Source organism: Artemia sp. Qi Xiang Cuo, chromosome 17 (genome assembly GCF_049724085.1).
Source record: "Artemia sp. Qi Xiang Cuo chromosome 17, ASM4972408v1, whole genome shotgun sequence".
NCBI classification, from domain to species: domain Eukaryota; kingdom Metazoa; phylum Arthropoda; class Branchiopoda; order Anostraca; family Artemiidae; genus Artemia; species Artemia sp. Qi Xiang Cuo.
Genome location: NC_142810.1, coordinates 6,454,840 through 6,471,457, shown reverse-complemented (window position 1 = coordinate 6,471,457; position 16,618 = coordinate 6,454,840). Strand labels below are relative to the sequence as shown.

Genomic DNA, 16,618 nt, shown 5'->3' with positions numbered 1-16,618 from the left:
AGTTGGAATATTTCATTAGTGTTTTGTTGTGCTTTACCTTGTCACAGTTACATTCGCTTATTTTTCAAAGTTCATTTTGAATTTCTCTCGCGAAGTGCAAGAATTGGAATATTTCTGTAGTGTCTTGTCGTGGTTTACCTTGTCAAAGCTATATTCTCATGATTTTTCAAAGTTCATTTTGAATTTCTGTCGTGAAATGCAAGAGTTGGAATATTTCAGTAGCGACTTGTTGTGCATTACCTTGTCACAGTTACATTCTCTTGATTTTTCGAATTTCATTTCGAATTTCTTTCGTGAAATGCAAGAGTTGGAATATTTCAGTATTGTTTTGTTGTGCTTTACATTTTCACAGTTACATTCTGTTGATTTTCATATTTAATTTTGAATTTCTTTCATTGAAATGCAAGAGTTTGAATATTTCAGTAGTGTTTTGTTGTGCTTTACCTTGTCACAGTTACATTCTCTTGATTTTTCGAAGTTCATTTTGAATTTCTGTCGTGAAATGCAAGAGTTGGAATATTTCAATAGTGTTTTTTTATGCTTTACCTTGTCACAGTTACATTCTGTTGATTTTCAAAGTTCATTTTGAATTTCTTTCATTGAAATGCAAGAGTTGGAATATTTCAGTAGTGTTTTGTTGTGCTTTACCTTGTCACTGTTACATTCTCTTAATTTTTCAAAGTTCATTTTGAATTTCTTTCGTGAAATGCAAGAATTGGAATATTTCAATAGTGTCTTGTCGTGGTTTACCTTGTCACAGCTACATTCTCATGATTTTTCAAAGTTCATTTTGGATTTCTTTCGTTGAAATGCAAGAGTTGGAATATTTCAGTAGTGACTTGTTGTGCTTTACCTTGTCACTGTTACATTCTCTTAATTTTTTAAAGTTCATTTTGAATTTCTTTCGTGAAATGCAAGAATTGGAATATTTCAATAGTGTCTTGTCGTGGTTTACCTTGTCACAGCTACATTCTCATGATTTTTCAAAGTTCATTTTGGATTTCTTTCGTTGAAATGCAAGAATTGGAATATTTCAGTAGTGTCTTGTCGTGGTTTACCTTGTCACAGCTACATTCTCATGATTTTTCAAAGTTTATTTTGGATTTCTTTCGTTGAAATGCAAGAGTTGGAATATTTCAGTGGTGACTTGTTGTGCGTTACCTTGTCACAGTTACATTCTCTTGATTTTTTGAAGTTCATTTTGAATTTCTTTCGCGAAATGCAAGAGTTGGAATATTTCAGTAGTGTTTTGTTGTGCTTTACCTTGTCAAAGTTACATTTTGTTGAATTTCATAGTTCTTTTTGGATTTCTTTCATTGAAATGCAAGAGTTGGAATATTTCAGTAGTGTTTTGTTGTGCTTTACCTTGTCACAGTTACATTCTCTTAATTTTTCAAAGTTCATTTTGAATTTCTTCGTGAAATGCAAGAATTGGAATATTTAAGTAGTGTCTCGTCGTGGTTTACCTTGTCACAGCTACATTCTCATGATTTTTCAAAGTTCATTCTGAATTTCTGTCGTGAAATGCAAGAGTTGGAATATTTCAGTAGTGACTTGTTGTGCTTTACCTTGTCACAGTTACATTCTCTTGATTTTTCGAAGTTCATTTTGAATTTCTGTCGTGAAATGCAAGAGTTGGAATATTTCAGTAGTGTTTTGTTGTGCTTTACCTTGTCACAGTTACATTCTGTTAATTTTCATAGTTCATTTTTAATATCTTTCATTCAAAGGCAAGAGCTGGAATATTTCAGTAGTGTTTTGTTGTGCTTTACCTTGTCACAGTTACATTCTCTTGATTTTTCTAAGTTAATTTTGAATTTCTGTCGTGAAATGCAAGAGTTGGAATATTTCATTAGTGTTTTTTTGTGCTTTACCTTGTCACAGTTACATTCTGTTGATTTTCATAGTTCATTTTGAATTTCTTTCATTGAAATGCAAGAGTTGGAATATTTCAGTAGTGTTTTGTTGTGCTTTACCTTGTCACTGTTATATTCTCTTAATTTTTCAAAGTTCATTTTGAATTTCTTTCGTGAAATGCAAGAATTGGAATATTTCAATAGTGTCTAATCGTGGTTTACCTTGTCACAGCTACATTCTCATGATTTTTTAAAGTTCATTTTGGATTTCTTTCGTTGAAACGAAAGAGCTGGAATATTTCAATAGTGACTTGTTGTGCTTTACCTTGTCACAGTTACATTCTCTTGATTTTTCGAAGTTCATTTTGAATTTCTGTCGTGAAATGCAAGAGTTGGAATATTTCAGTAGTGTTTTGTTGTGCTTTACCTTGTCACAGTTACATTCTGTTGATTTTCATAGTTCATTTTGAATTTCTTTCATTGAAATGCAAGAGTTGGAATATTTCAGTAGTGTTTTGTTGTGTTTTACCTTGTCACAGTTAAATTCTCTTAATTTTTCAAAGTTCATTTTGAATTTCTTTCGTGAAATGCAAGAATTGGAATATTTCAGTAGTGTCTTGTCGTGGTTTAACTGGTCACAGCTACATTCTCATGATTTTTAAATGTTCATTTTGGATTTAATTCGTGAAATGCAAGAGTTGGAATATTTCAGTAGTGTTTTGTTGTGCTTTACCTTGTCACAGTCACATTCTGTTGATTTTCATAGTTCATTTTGAATTTCTTTAATTGAAATGCAAGAGTTGGAATATTTCAGTAGTGTTTTGTTGTGCTTTACCTTGTCACAGTTACATTCTCTTAATTTTTCAAAGTTCATTTTGAATTTCTTTCGTGAAATGCAAGAATTGGAATATTTCAGTAGTGTCTTGTCGTGGTTTACCTTGTCACAGCTACATTCTCATGATTTTTCAAAGTTCATTTTGAATTTCTTTCGTAAAATGCAAGAGTTGGAATATTTCAGTAGTGTTTTGTTGTGCTTTACATTGTCACAGTTACATTCTGTTGATTTTAATAGTTCATTTTGAATTTATTTAATTGAAATGCAAGATTTGGAATATTTCAGTATTGTTTTGTTGTGATTTACCTTGTCACAGTTACATTCTCTTAATTTTTCAAGGTTCATTTTGAATTTCTGTCGCGAAATGCAAGAATTGGAATATTTCAGTAGTGTCTTGTCGTGGTTTACCTTGTCACAGCTACATTCTCATGATTTTTCAAAGTTCATTTTGGATTTCTTTCGTTGAAATGCAAGAATTGGAATATTTCAGTAGTGTCTTGTCGTGGTTTACCTTGTCACAGCTACATTCTCATGATTTTTCAAAGTTCATTTTGGATTTCTTTCGTTGAAATGCAAGAGTTGGAATATTTCAGTGGTGACTTGTTGTGCGTTACCTTGTCACAGTTACATTCTCTTGATTTTTCGAAGTTCATTTTGAATTTCTGTCGCGAAATGCAAGAGTTGGAATATTTCAGTAGTTTTTTGTTGTGCTTTACCTTGTCACAGTTAGATTCTGTTGATTTTCATAGTTCATTTTGAATTTATTTTATTGAAATGCAAGAGTTGGAATATTTCAGTAGTGTTTTGTTGTGCTTTACCTTGTCACAGTTACATTCTCTTAATTTTTCAAAGTTCATTTTGAATTTCTTTCGTGAAATTCAAGACTTGGAATATTTCAGTAGTGTCTCGTCGTGGTTTACCTTGTCACAGCTACATTCTCATGATTTTTCAAAGTTCATTCTGAATTTCTGTCGTGAAATGCAAGAGTTGGAATATTTCAGTAATGACTTGTTATGCTTTACCTTGTCACAGTTACATTCTCTTGATTTTTCGAAGTTCATTTTGAATTTCTGTCGTGAAATGCAAGAGTTGGAATATTTCAGTAGTGTTTTGTTGTGCTTTACCTTGCCACAGTTACATTCTGTTGATTTTCATAGTTCATTTTGAATTTCTTTCATTGAAATGCATGAGTTGGAATATTTCAGTAGTGTTTTGTTGTGCTTTACCTTGTCACAGTTACATTCTCTTAATTTTTCAAAGTTCATTTTGAATTTCTTTCGTGAAATGCAAGAATTGGAATATTTCAGTAGTGTCTTGTCGTGGTTTACCTTGTCACAGCTACATTCTCATGTTTTTTCAAAGCTCATTTTGAATTTCTGTCATGAAATGCAAGAGTTGGAATATTTCAGTAGTGACTTGCTGTGCTTCACCTTGTCACAGTTACATTCTCTTGATTTTTCGAAGTTTATTTTGAATTTCTGTCGTGAAATGCAAGAGTTGGAATATATCAGTAGTCACCTTTACCTTGTCACAGTTACATTCAGTTGATTTTCTGTGTAACTGTGACAAGGTAAAGCACAACAAAACACTACTGAAATATTCCAACTCTTGCATTTCAATGAAAGATTTTTCAAAATGAACTATGAAAATCAACAGAATGTAACTGTGACAAGGTAAAGCACAACAAAACACTACTGAAATATTCCAACTCTTGCATTTCACGACCGAAATTCAAAATGAACTTCGAAAAATCAAGAGAATGTAACTGTGACAAAGTGAAGCACAACAAGTCACTACTGAAATATCCCAACACTTGCATTTCACGACAGACATTCAAAGTGAGCTTTGAAAAAACATGAGAATGTAGCTGTGACAAGGTAAACCACGATAAGACACTATTGAAATATTCCAATTCTTGCATTTCACGAAAGAAATTCAAAATGAACTTTGAAAAATTAAGAGAATATAACAGTGACAAGGTAAAGCACAACAAAACACTACTGAAATATTCCAACTCTTGCATTTCAATAAAAGAAATTCAAAATGAACTATGAAAATCAACAGAATGTGACTGTAACATAGTAAAGCACAACAAAACACTACTGAAATATTCCAATTCTTGCATTTCACGACAGAAATTCAAAATGAACTTTGAAAATTAAGAGAATGTAACTGTGAGAAGGTAAAGCACAACAAGTCACTACTGAAATATTCCAACTCTTGCATTTCACGACAGAAATTCAAAATGAACTTTGAAAAATCATGAGAATGTAGCTGTGACAAGGTAAACCACGACGAGACACTACTGAAATATTCCAATTCTTGCATTTCACGAAAGAAATTCAAAATGAACTTTGAAAAATTAAGAGAATGTAACTGTGACAAGGTAAAGCACAACAAAACACTACTGAAATATTCCAACTCTTGCATTTCAATGAAAGAAATTCAAAATTAACTATGAAAATCAACAGAATGTAACTGTGACAAGGTAAAGCACAACAAAACACTACTGAAATATTCCAACTCTTGCATTTCAACGAAAGAAATCCAAAATGAACTTTGAAAAATCAAGAGAATGTAGCTGTGACAAGTTAAACCACGACAAGACACTACTGAAATATTCCAATTCTTGCATTTCGTGACAGAAATTCAAAATGAACTTTGAAAAATTAAGAGAATGTAACTGTGACAAGGTAAAGCACAACAAAACACTACTGAAATATTCCAACTCTTGCATTTCAATGAAAGAAATTCAAAATGAACTATGAAAATCAACAGAATGTAACTGTGACAAGGTAAACCACAAACATACTCTACTGAAATATTCAAATTCTTTTATTTTACTAAATAATTCAAAAATGAACTTTGAAAAATCATGAGAATGTAGCTGTGACAAGGTAAACCACGACAAGAAACTACTGAAATATTCCAATTCTTGCATTTCGCGAATGAAATTCAAAATGAACTTTGAAAAGTTAAGAGAATGTAACTGTGACAAGGTAAAGCACAACAAAACACTACTGAAATATTCCAACTCTTGCATTTCAATGAAAGAAATTCAAAATGAACTATGAAAATCAACAGAATGTAACTGTGACAAGGTAAAGCACAACAAAACAATACTGAAATATTCCAACTTGCATTTCACGACAGAAATTCAAAATGAACTTCGAAAATTCAAGAGAATGTAACTGTGACAAGGTAAAGCACAACAAGTCACTACTGAAATATTCCAACTCTTGCATTTCAACGAAAGAAATCCAAAATGAACTTTGAAAAATCATGATAATGTAGCTGTGATAAGGTAAACCACGACAAGACACTACTGAAATATTCCAATTCTTGCATTTCACGAAAGAAATTCAAAATGAACTTTGAAAAATTAAGAGAATGTAACTGTGACAAGGTAAAGCACAACAAAACACTACTGAAATATTCCAACTCTTGCATTTCAATGAAAGAAATTCAAAATGAACTATGAAAATCAACAGAATGTAACTCTGACAAGGTAAAGCACAACAAAACACTACTGAAATATTCCAACTCTTGCATTTCACGACCGAAATTCAAAATGAACTTAGAAAAATCAAGAGAATGTAACTGTGACAAGGTGAAGCACAACAAGTCACTACTGAAATATTCCAACTCTTGCATTTCACGACAGACATTCAAAATGAGCTTTGAAAAAACATGAGAATGTAGCTGTGACAAGGTAAACCACGACAAGACACTACTGAAATATTCCAATTCTTGCATTTCACGAAAGAAATTCAAAATGAATTTTTAAAAATTAAGAGAACGTAACTGTGACAAAGTAAAGCACAACAAAACACTACTGAAATATTCCTACTCTTGCATTTCAATGAAAGAAATTCAAAATGAACTATGAAAATCAACAGAATGTAACTGTGACAAGGTAAAGCACAACAAAACACTACTGAAATATTCCAACTCTTGCATTTCACGACAGAAATTCAAAATGAACTTCGAAAAATCAACAGAATGTAACTGTGACAAGGTAAAGCACAACAAGTCACTACTGAAATATTCCAACTCTTGCATTACACGACAGAAATTCAAAATGAACTTTGAAAAATCATGAGAATGTAGCTGTGAAAAGGTAAACCACGACGAGACACTACTGAAATATTCCAATTCTTGCATTTCACGAAAGAAATTCAAAATAAACTTTGAAAAATTAAGAGAATGTAACTGTGACAAGGTAAAGCACAACAAAACACTACTGAAATATTCCACCTTTTGCATTTCAATGACAGAAATTCAAAATGAACTATGAAAGTCAACAGAATGTAACTGTGACAAGGTAAAGCACAACAAAACACTACTGAAATATTCCAACTCTTGCATTTCATGACAAAAATTCAAAATGAACTTCGAAAACTCAAGAGAATGTAACTGTGACAAGGTAAAGCACAACAAGTCACCACTGAAATATTCCAACTCTTGCATTTCAACAAAAGAAATACAAAATGATCTTTCAAAAATCATGAGAATGTAGCTGTGACAAGGTAAACCACGACAAGACACTACTGAAATATTCCAAGTCTTGCATTTCGTGACAGAAATTCAAAATGAACTTTGAAAAATGAAGAGAATGTAACTGTGACAAGGTAAAGCACAACAAAACACTACTGAAATATTCCAACTCTTGCATTTCAATTAAAGAAATTCAAAATGAAATATGAAAATCAACAGAATGTAACTGTGACAAGGTAAAGCACAACAAAACATTACTGAAATATTCCAACTCTTGCATTTTACGAAAGAAATTCAAAATGAACTTTGAAAAATCATGAGAATGTAGCTGTGACAAGGTAAACCACGACAAGACACTACTGAAATATTCCAATTCTTGCATTTCGCGACAGAAATTCAAAATGAACTTTGAAAAATTAAGAGAATTTAACTGTGACAAGGTAAAACACAACATCACACTACTTAAATATTCAAACTCTTTCATTTCAATTAAATAAATTCAAAATGAAATATTAAAATAAATAGAATGTAACTGTGTCAAGGTAAATCACAACAATTCACTACTGAAATAATCCAACTCTTGCATTTCACGATAGAAATTAAAAATGAACTTCGAAAATTCAAGAGAATGTAACTGTGACAAGGTAAAGCACAACAAGTCACTACTGAAATATTCCAACTCTTGCATTTCAACGAAAGAAATCCAAAATGAACTTTGAAAAATCATGAGAATGTAGCTGTGACAAGGTAAACCACGACAAGACACTACTGAAATATTCCAATTCTTGCATTTCACGAAAGAAATTCAAAATGAACTTTGAAAAATTAAGAGAATGTAACTGTGACAAGGTAAAGCACAACAAAACACTACTGAAATATTCCAACTCTTGCATTTCAATGAAAGAAATTCAAAATGAACTATGAAAATCAACAGAATGTAACTGTGACAAGGTAAAGCACAACAAAACACTACTGAAATATTCCAACTCTTGCATTTCACGACAGAAATTCAAAATGAACTTCGAAAAATCAAGAGAATGTAACTGTGACAAGGTAAAGCACAACAAGTCACTACTGAAATATTCCAACTCTTGCATTTCAATGAAAGAAATCCGAAATGAACTTTGAAAAATCATGAGAATGTAGCTGTGACAAGGTAAACCACGACAAGACACTACTGAAATATTCGAATTCTTGCATTTCACGAAAGAAATTCAAAATGAACTTTGAAAAATCAAGAGAATGTAACTGTGACAGGGTAAAGCACAACAAGACACAACTGAAATATTTCAACTCTTGCAGTTCAATGAAAGAAAAACAAAATGAACTTTGAAAAATTAAGAGAATGTAAGTGTGACAAGGTAAAGCACAACAAAACACTACAGAAATAATCCAACTCTTGCATTTCAATGAAAGAAATTCAAAATGAACTATGAAAATCAACAGAATGTAACTGTGACAAGGTAAAGCACAACAAAAAACTACTGAAATATTCTAACTCTTGCATTTCACGACAGAAATTCAAAAGGAACTTCGAAAAATCAAGAGAATGTAACTGTGACAAGGTAAAGCACAACAAGTCACTACTGAAATATTCCAACTCTTGCATTTCACAACAGAAATTCAAAATGAACTTTGAAAAATCATGAGAATGTAGCTGTGACAAGGTAAAACACGACAAGACACTACTGAAATATTCCAATTCTTGCATTTCACGAAAGAAATTCAAAATGAACTTTGAAAAATTAAGAGAATGTAACTGTGACAAGGTAAAGCACAACAAAACACTACTGAAATATTCCAACTCTTGCATTTCAATGAAAGAAATTCAAAATCAACTATGAGAATCAACAGAATGTAACTGTGACAAGGTAAAGCACAACAAAACACTACTGAAATATTCCAACTCTTGCATTTCAATGAAAGAAATTCAAAATGAACTATGAAAATCAACAGAATGTAACTGTGACAAGGTAAAGCACAACAAAACACTACTGAAATATTCCAATTCTTGTATTTCACGACAGAAATTCAAAATGAACTTCTAAAAATCAAGAGAATGTAACTGTGACAACGTAAAGCACAATAAGTCACTACTAAATATTCCAACTCTTGCATTTCACGAAAGAAATTCAAAATGAACTTTGAAAAATAATGAGAATGTAGCTGTGACAAGGTAAACCACGACAAGACACTACTGAAATATTCCAATTCTTGCATTTCATGAAAGAAATTCGAAATGAACTTCGAAAAATTAAGAGAATGTAACAGTGACAAGGTAAAGCACAACAAAACACTACTGAAATATTCCAACTCTTACATTTCAATGAAAGAAATTCAAAATGAACTATGAAAATCAACAGAATGTAACTGTGACAAGGTAAAGCACAACAAAACACTATTGAAATATTCCAACTCTTGCATTTCACGACCGAAATTCAAAATGAACTTCGAACAATAAAGAGAATGTAACTGTTACAAGGTAAAGCACAACAAAAAACTACTTAAATATTCCAACTCTGGCATTTCAATGAAAGAAATTCAAAATGAACTATGAAAATCAACAGAATGTAACTGTAATAAGGTAAAGCACAACAAAACACTACTGAAATATTCCAACTCTTGCATTTCACAATAGAAATTCAAAATGAACTTCGAAAAATCAAGAGAATGTAACTCTGACAAGGTAAAGCACAAAAAGTCACTACTGAAATATTCCAACTCTCGCATTTCACGACAGAAATTCAAAATGAACTTTGAAAAATCGTGAGAATGTAGCTGTGACAAGGTAAACCACAACAAGTCACTACTGAAATATTCCAACTCTTGCATTTCACAACAGAAATTCAACATGAACTTTGAAAAATCATGAGAATGTAGCTGTGACAAGGTAAACCACGACAAGACACTACTGAAATATTCCAATTCTTGCATTTCACGAAATAAATTTAAAATGAACTTTTAAAAATTAAGAGAATGTAACTGTGACAAGGTAAAGCACAACAAAACACTACTGAAATATTCCACCTTTTGCATTTCAATGAAAGAAATTCAAAATGAACTATGAAAGTCAACAGAATGTAACTGTGGCAATGTAAAGCACAACAAAACACTACTGAAATATTCCAACTCTTGCATTTCACGACAGAAATTCAATATGAACTTCGAAAAATCAAGAGAATGTAACTGTGACAAGGTAAAGCTCAACAAGTCACTACTGAAATATTCCAACTCTTGCATTTCAACGAAAGAAATCCAAAATGAGCTTTGAAAAATCATGAGAATGTAGCTGTGACAAGGTAAACCACAACAAGACACTACTGAAATATTCCAATTCTTGCATTTCGCGAAAGAAATTCAAAATGAACTTTGAAAAATTAAGAGAATGTAACTGTGACAAGTTAAAGTACAACAAAACACTACTGAAATATTCCAACTCTTGCATTTCAATGAAAGAAATTCAAAATGAACTACTTGCCCTTGAGGCAGATCCCGTTTATTTTTGATTCTGAGTATTTTTGGTTTTCCCTCTAAAATTGATCCCTGCCCTCAGAAATGGAGGAAGGAGGGGCCTCTGAGCCTTGACCTTGAGGTAGATCCCATTTATTTTCGATTTTGAGTATTTTCGGTTTTCCCTCCGAAGGTGACCCCCCCCCTCCCCTGCCCTCAGACATGGGCGACCGAAGGGCCTCTGAGCCTTCCCCTTGAGGCAGATCACGCTTTATTTTCGATTCTGAGTATTTTTGGTTTTCCCATCAAAATTGACCCCCCCCTCCCCTGCCCTCAGATAAGGGGGAACGAAGGGCCTCTGAGCCTTCCCCTTGAGGCAGATCCCATTTATTTTCGATTCTGATCATTTTTGGTTTTCCCTCCAAAATTGACCCCCCCCTCCCCAGCCCACCGAAATGGAGGACGGAGGGGCCTCTGAGCCTTGCCCGTGAGGCCGATCCCATTTATTTTCGATTCTGAGTATTTTTGGTTGTCCCTCCAAAATTGATCCCCCTCCCCTGCCCTCAGAAATGGGGGAACGAAGGGCCTCTGAGCCTTCCCCTTGAGGCACATTCCATTTATTTTCGATTTTCGGTATTTTTGATTTTTCCTGCACATTTGACCCCTCCCCTGCCCTCAGAAATCGGGGAACGAGGGGCCGATGAGTCTTGCCCTTGAGAAACATCCCATTTATTTTCAACTATGACCATGGTTGATTTTCTCCCCACAATTTAGCCCTCCCCCCTCCCCTGTCCTCAAAAATGGGGGAACGCAGGGCCTCTGAGCCTTGCCCTTGAGGCCGATCCCATTTTTTTTCTATTCTTAGTTTTTTTTGTTTTCCCTTCAAAATTGTCCCCCCCCCTCCTCCCCTGCTCTCAGAAAGGGGGTAACGAAGGGCCTCTGAGCCTTCCCCTTGAGGCACATCCCGTTCATTTTCAAGTCTGAGCATTTTTGATTTTCACTGAGAACTTGACCCCCCGCCCCTGCCCTCATCACTGGGGGACGGAAGGGCCTCTGTGCCGTGCCCGGGTGGCCGGTCCCAGGTATTTTCGTTTCTGAGCATTTTTGGTTTTCCCTCCAAAATTGACCCCCCCACCCCAGCCCACAAAAAATGGGGAACGAGAGGCCTCAGAGCCTTGCCCTTGAGGCAGATCCCAATTATTTTAGATTCTGAGAATTTTTGAATTTACCTCCAAAATTGACCCCCCCTCCCCCTGCCCTCAAAAATGGGGGAACGAAGGGCCTCTGAGCCTTGCCCTTGAGGCAGATCCCACTTATTTTCTATTCTGAGTATTTTTGGTTTTCCGTCCAAATTTGACCCCCCCTCCCCTGCCCTCAGAAATGGGGGTACGAAGGGCACCTTAAACTATTTTAAACTGACAACACTGTCCAAACATCACATGTGTATTATACAGTACACAATCACCCCATCTCCCCCAAAACACTTTTCAGCCATTTCTAGTTAAAAATTTGTATTTCAAGTAAATGCTTAATAGGATCAAATTCGCGAATCCAACACTCCAATTCGCAAATCTCATTACCCCTTTTTAAATATCAATCAAACAATTCTGATTGTAGTGTCCAAGTTTTTAATAACAAAGCCTACACACATGTACACACTATGCTTTCATAAAACCAGTCTGGTTGAAAAACTTGGAGTTGAAACAAACTTGTGCGGGGAATCCCCGTTCATACTGTTATCTTTTTTGCAATGTTTAGAAATATGCGGGGAATCCCCACTCGTTTAGAATGGTACCAATGGGACATAAGCAAATAGCACGTAGTTTTATAACGGGCTTAATCACGTGTAGAGGTCCCATAGAATAACAATGGAAGGGGCATAGCGCTATAAAATAGCATGGGAGGGAATTCCTATAGGGGCATGCAAATAACATGGAGATTGCTATTTGTCTAAGCAAATTCAATAGATACTTACTACTCCCCTAATCTAGAATATTACCTATTTAGGGTAAGATACATAGTACTCAGACAGTTAATCACCAATTAAACAGTTAAATCACTGTGAAATCTCTATTACACTACCTAGAAAATGGATTGTTTTGTTATCTGATTTGCCTTAATTTCCTTAATAAGAACATAATTAAAAAGCTGCTCAATATTGGACATAGTGTCTGAAAGTTAGAACAAAGAGTAGTGATGAAAAAATAAACCATTGTCCTAGATGGTGTTAAATGAGGTGTTGGGGGGGGGGGGGTGACCTTTAGGGTCACCAAATGTTATAGAGTTAATAACTATGGGTAGCATCTTAATACTGAGGTAGCCAAAACTAATTATAAGATGTTGCCTACTGAATTTTGAGAGAAGACTAATGTTAAATATTGATTGCTTTTAATTGACATGAAAGAGACAAAATAACACATATTTAATTGGCACATTTATTAATAATACACATAATAAATTGGCACATAAAATAATAGTTAAATCAGATAACACTTACTATACCAATCATTGCAATCTCAAACAATCTAAGTGATAAGAAGTTTTAAATGTTACAACAACATTATCTTAAAACACAGGGAATATCTAAACTATATGCCCTACCACACTTCCTGCTTTATTCAGGGAGATGGTAATTTCAAAATTCTGTAACTCAGCCAGCACATCCTGTAAGAGCTCTTGGCTATTTGGTTATTTCAAAAACTCTTTATCTCAGTGAAAAGGGTTATTTCATGAGTTTGTATTTTACATTTTGCATATTTAAATTTTTTTTTCAATAAGACCAAATTCTGATTCTTGATATGGCCAATCTTACTACAAAAGTATCTAAAACATAGACACACTTAGGCTTGGACAGATTTAACCCAAGACAAGTATTGGGAAACACTATAGTTGTATTTAAATATGTTAGGCTGTTGTAAAGTAGAATAAGGTCAGTATATACAAGTTTCTTAGTCAGTATAGACAAGTATTGTGAAACCCTATAGTTGTATTTAAATATGCTGGGCTGTTGTAAAGTAGAATAAGGTCAGTATATACAAGTTTCTTAGTCATTATAGACAAGTATTGTAAAACACTATAGTTGTATTTAAATATGCTGGGCTGTTGTAAAGTAGAATAAGGTCAGTATATACAAGTTTCTTAGTCAGTATAGACAAGTATTGTGAAACACTATAGTTGTATTTAAATATGCTGGGCTGTTGTAAAATAGAATAAGGTCAGTATATACAAGTTTCTTAGTCAGTATAGACAAGTATTGTGAAACACTATAGTTGTATTTAAATATACTAGGCTGTTGTAAAGTAGAATAAGGTCAGTATATACAAGTTTCTATAACTGATATAAGAATAAGATGAACACACTATTTGATTCCTTTTTGTATGCTCTTTCCAAATATACTAATCCATTCACTGGCAAATGTATTCCCTCCCCACTAGATAACCCTATATATAGCCCTAATATCTTCTCAGTTTGTAATTTAACTCTCTGGGTGATTGAGTATGTAATTTACAAAAAATATTATTTAAAATGATTTTAAAAAATATACAATAATGAAAATTAACACAATAATTGGATTGATAAAAACATACTGCATATTATAAAGTTAGAATTTCAGTGTTGGTGTTTTGGGACCATCAAGGGGGGAGGAGTGTGTTTGCAACCAAATTGATTTATATATTTAGGAAGAGCTTACAAAAAGGGATACTTATGAGTTAAAGCAATCACACTTTGTTCTTGATCTGTAATGAAACTGATTTTCTGTGTCCACTTGGAGATAATCAGCTTAGCCTGAGCTAGATAAATGGTAACTATACAGGTATATTTTAAATAAATATTTAATATATAGAGGTGGTTAGATATTTAATATAATGTGTTCTGTAATGGCTACAGAACACAGGCCTGCTTTCCTGCAGAACACAGGCCTGCTTTCCATAATTCTCTGTTGTATTTTCTATAGTTTTGTTTCTAAAGTAGCCTACTATATTTTCATCATATCTTGGTATATTTCATGAGGATTAACCTAACTTCACTTTTTTGGTGTGGTTGCTATAACATGTAAGTAGGCCTACTCAAAAAGGAATCAAGTTATCATGTTCACCTTATCCCTACATTGTTTATAGAATTTTGGGTAAAGGTCTAGAATTGGGGCTATTGAGAAGGAATCGTGTTTAAATGAAGTCTTGATAAATAATATGCAGAATAATTGTAGCCCTCACCCCCACCTAATATGCAAATATTTAGCACAAATTATATATTTACCATGCATTCCACCATGTATTTCCCTTGTTTCAACCAATGTACCCATAAATTGAACAACTGTGACAAAACATGAACCAGAGTAACACATGGCAGAATGCATAGGAAATATATAATTTGGGCTATATATTTGCCCATTAAGGGTGGTTAGGTGTAAAATATAGTGGAGCTACAGTCAAAATATGTTAGCTAGAATTATACTATAGATTATGAAGCAAGAATTGTTGGCTTGACATGTTTCCTTCTCAACAGCCCTAATTCTAGGCTTATATTGACAGACATTTTTGTATTTTGTGTTGTTTAATTTGTATTAATATTGGTAGAATATTATATTGTATTGGTATAATATTGTATTGCAAGGTATTATTGCATTTTGTATCAGTAAATTTGTATTGATATTGGTAAAATTGTGTTTTGTATTGGTGTAATATTATATTGACAGATATTATTGTATGTTGTATTGGTAAATTTGCAGTTTTCAAAAAAAAATAAGCTAGGATGAAAGTGAATACATAACTGGATGCCTTGTTTATACTTTTTCATATTTCAATAATTGCTCTCAGGGATACTACCTGAAGGCCTTGAAGTTTTGAGCCCTTGAAGGGCCCAATACAGCCCAAAGTAACCAGAATTTTAGAAGCATGTATCTAAAAAATCTGTATAGTGAGAAAAATTGTCATTTGTAGCTAATTCAGAAATGGTAGTTAGGTTGTTTTCCTTAGTTGTGGTAGTAAAATGTTATTATGAAACCAAATTTGCAAAAATTAAAAAAAAACCCTGAAACCCCTCAAAATGATGTCAATTTTGCTGTGATGTCATTTCCAAAGGATTTCCGGCACTTTTTAAAGATTTCTGCAAATTTGTTTTCAAAATAACATGTTACTGCTACAACTAAGGAAAATAACATTTACCATTCTTGAATCAACAACAGATCATTTTTTAAAACATGTTTTTTTTAACTTTTGGTTACTTTGGACTGTTTTACCCTTTGGGGCCCCATTAAGGGCTCAAATGTTTCCCCCAAAAGCAATTAATGAATTAAGAAAGAGCATAAAAAAAGACAGTAAAATTTTACTTTAGCTACTTTTGTCTATCTTGGAAAGGGGTTAGGTTAGGAAAATGAAACTTTCAGGGATGGGTCTACAGGCTAAAGTAGGTCCCGGGAAGGTATTTTGAAGTACCTACCTCCAGTCCTTCTCTCTCTACAGGATCCTGAAATTTTCCTACATGACAGGTCTATACCTATTGAAATTTTGGTAAAATCCCATTTTATGGGCCTCTTGGCTTAATCACTATAGACTGGCAATGATAAAACCTGTTTTGTGATGTCTTAACTGTTGTAGAGCAGGCAATGATAGCAAGGTTTTCATTGCATATATGATATTAAACTGCATTTTTGGGGGGAAGGTACCTAGGTTAGGTTACATATTTAATATATGCATTTATTTACCAACCCCCCCCCCCCTAATGTGCAAATATATAGCCCAAATTTGTTTCTAAACTATTATATATTCATCCTATTTTATTGCATTAGCATTTACCAAACTTGACTTTTTAGAGAGGCCCATAAAATGGGATTGTATACCAAATTTTTACAAAACAATATTTTGGCCATCTTGGCCATCTTGGCCAAGCTAAATTATTATCCTAGCTAAATTATGTTGAAAACTGTAAATTTACCATTGTAGCCTATTGGTGTACCATTGTAGGCCTATTTAGGAAACTT

At 33.5% G+C, this 16,618-nt stretch overlaps 1 protein-coding gene across 1 annotated transcript in view; it reads right to left on the bottom strand.

The window, feature by feature from the left end:
• The window catches only part of LOC148941844 (protein tweety-like), a 98,488-nt gene that overhangs the window by 81,420 nt on the left and 450 nt on the right, over positions 1-16,618 (bottom strand). The window lies entirely within an intron of this gene.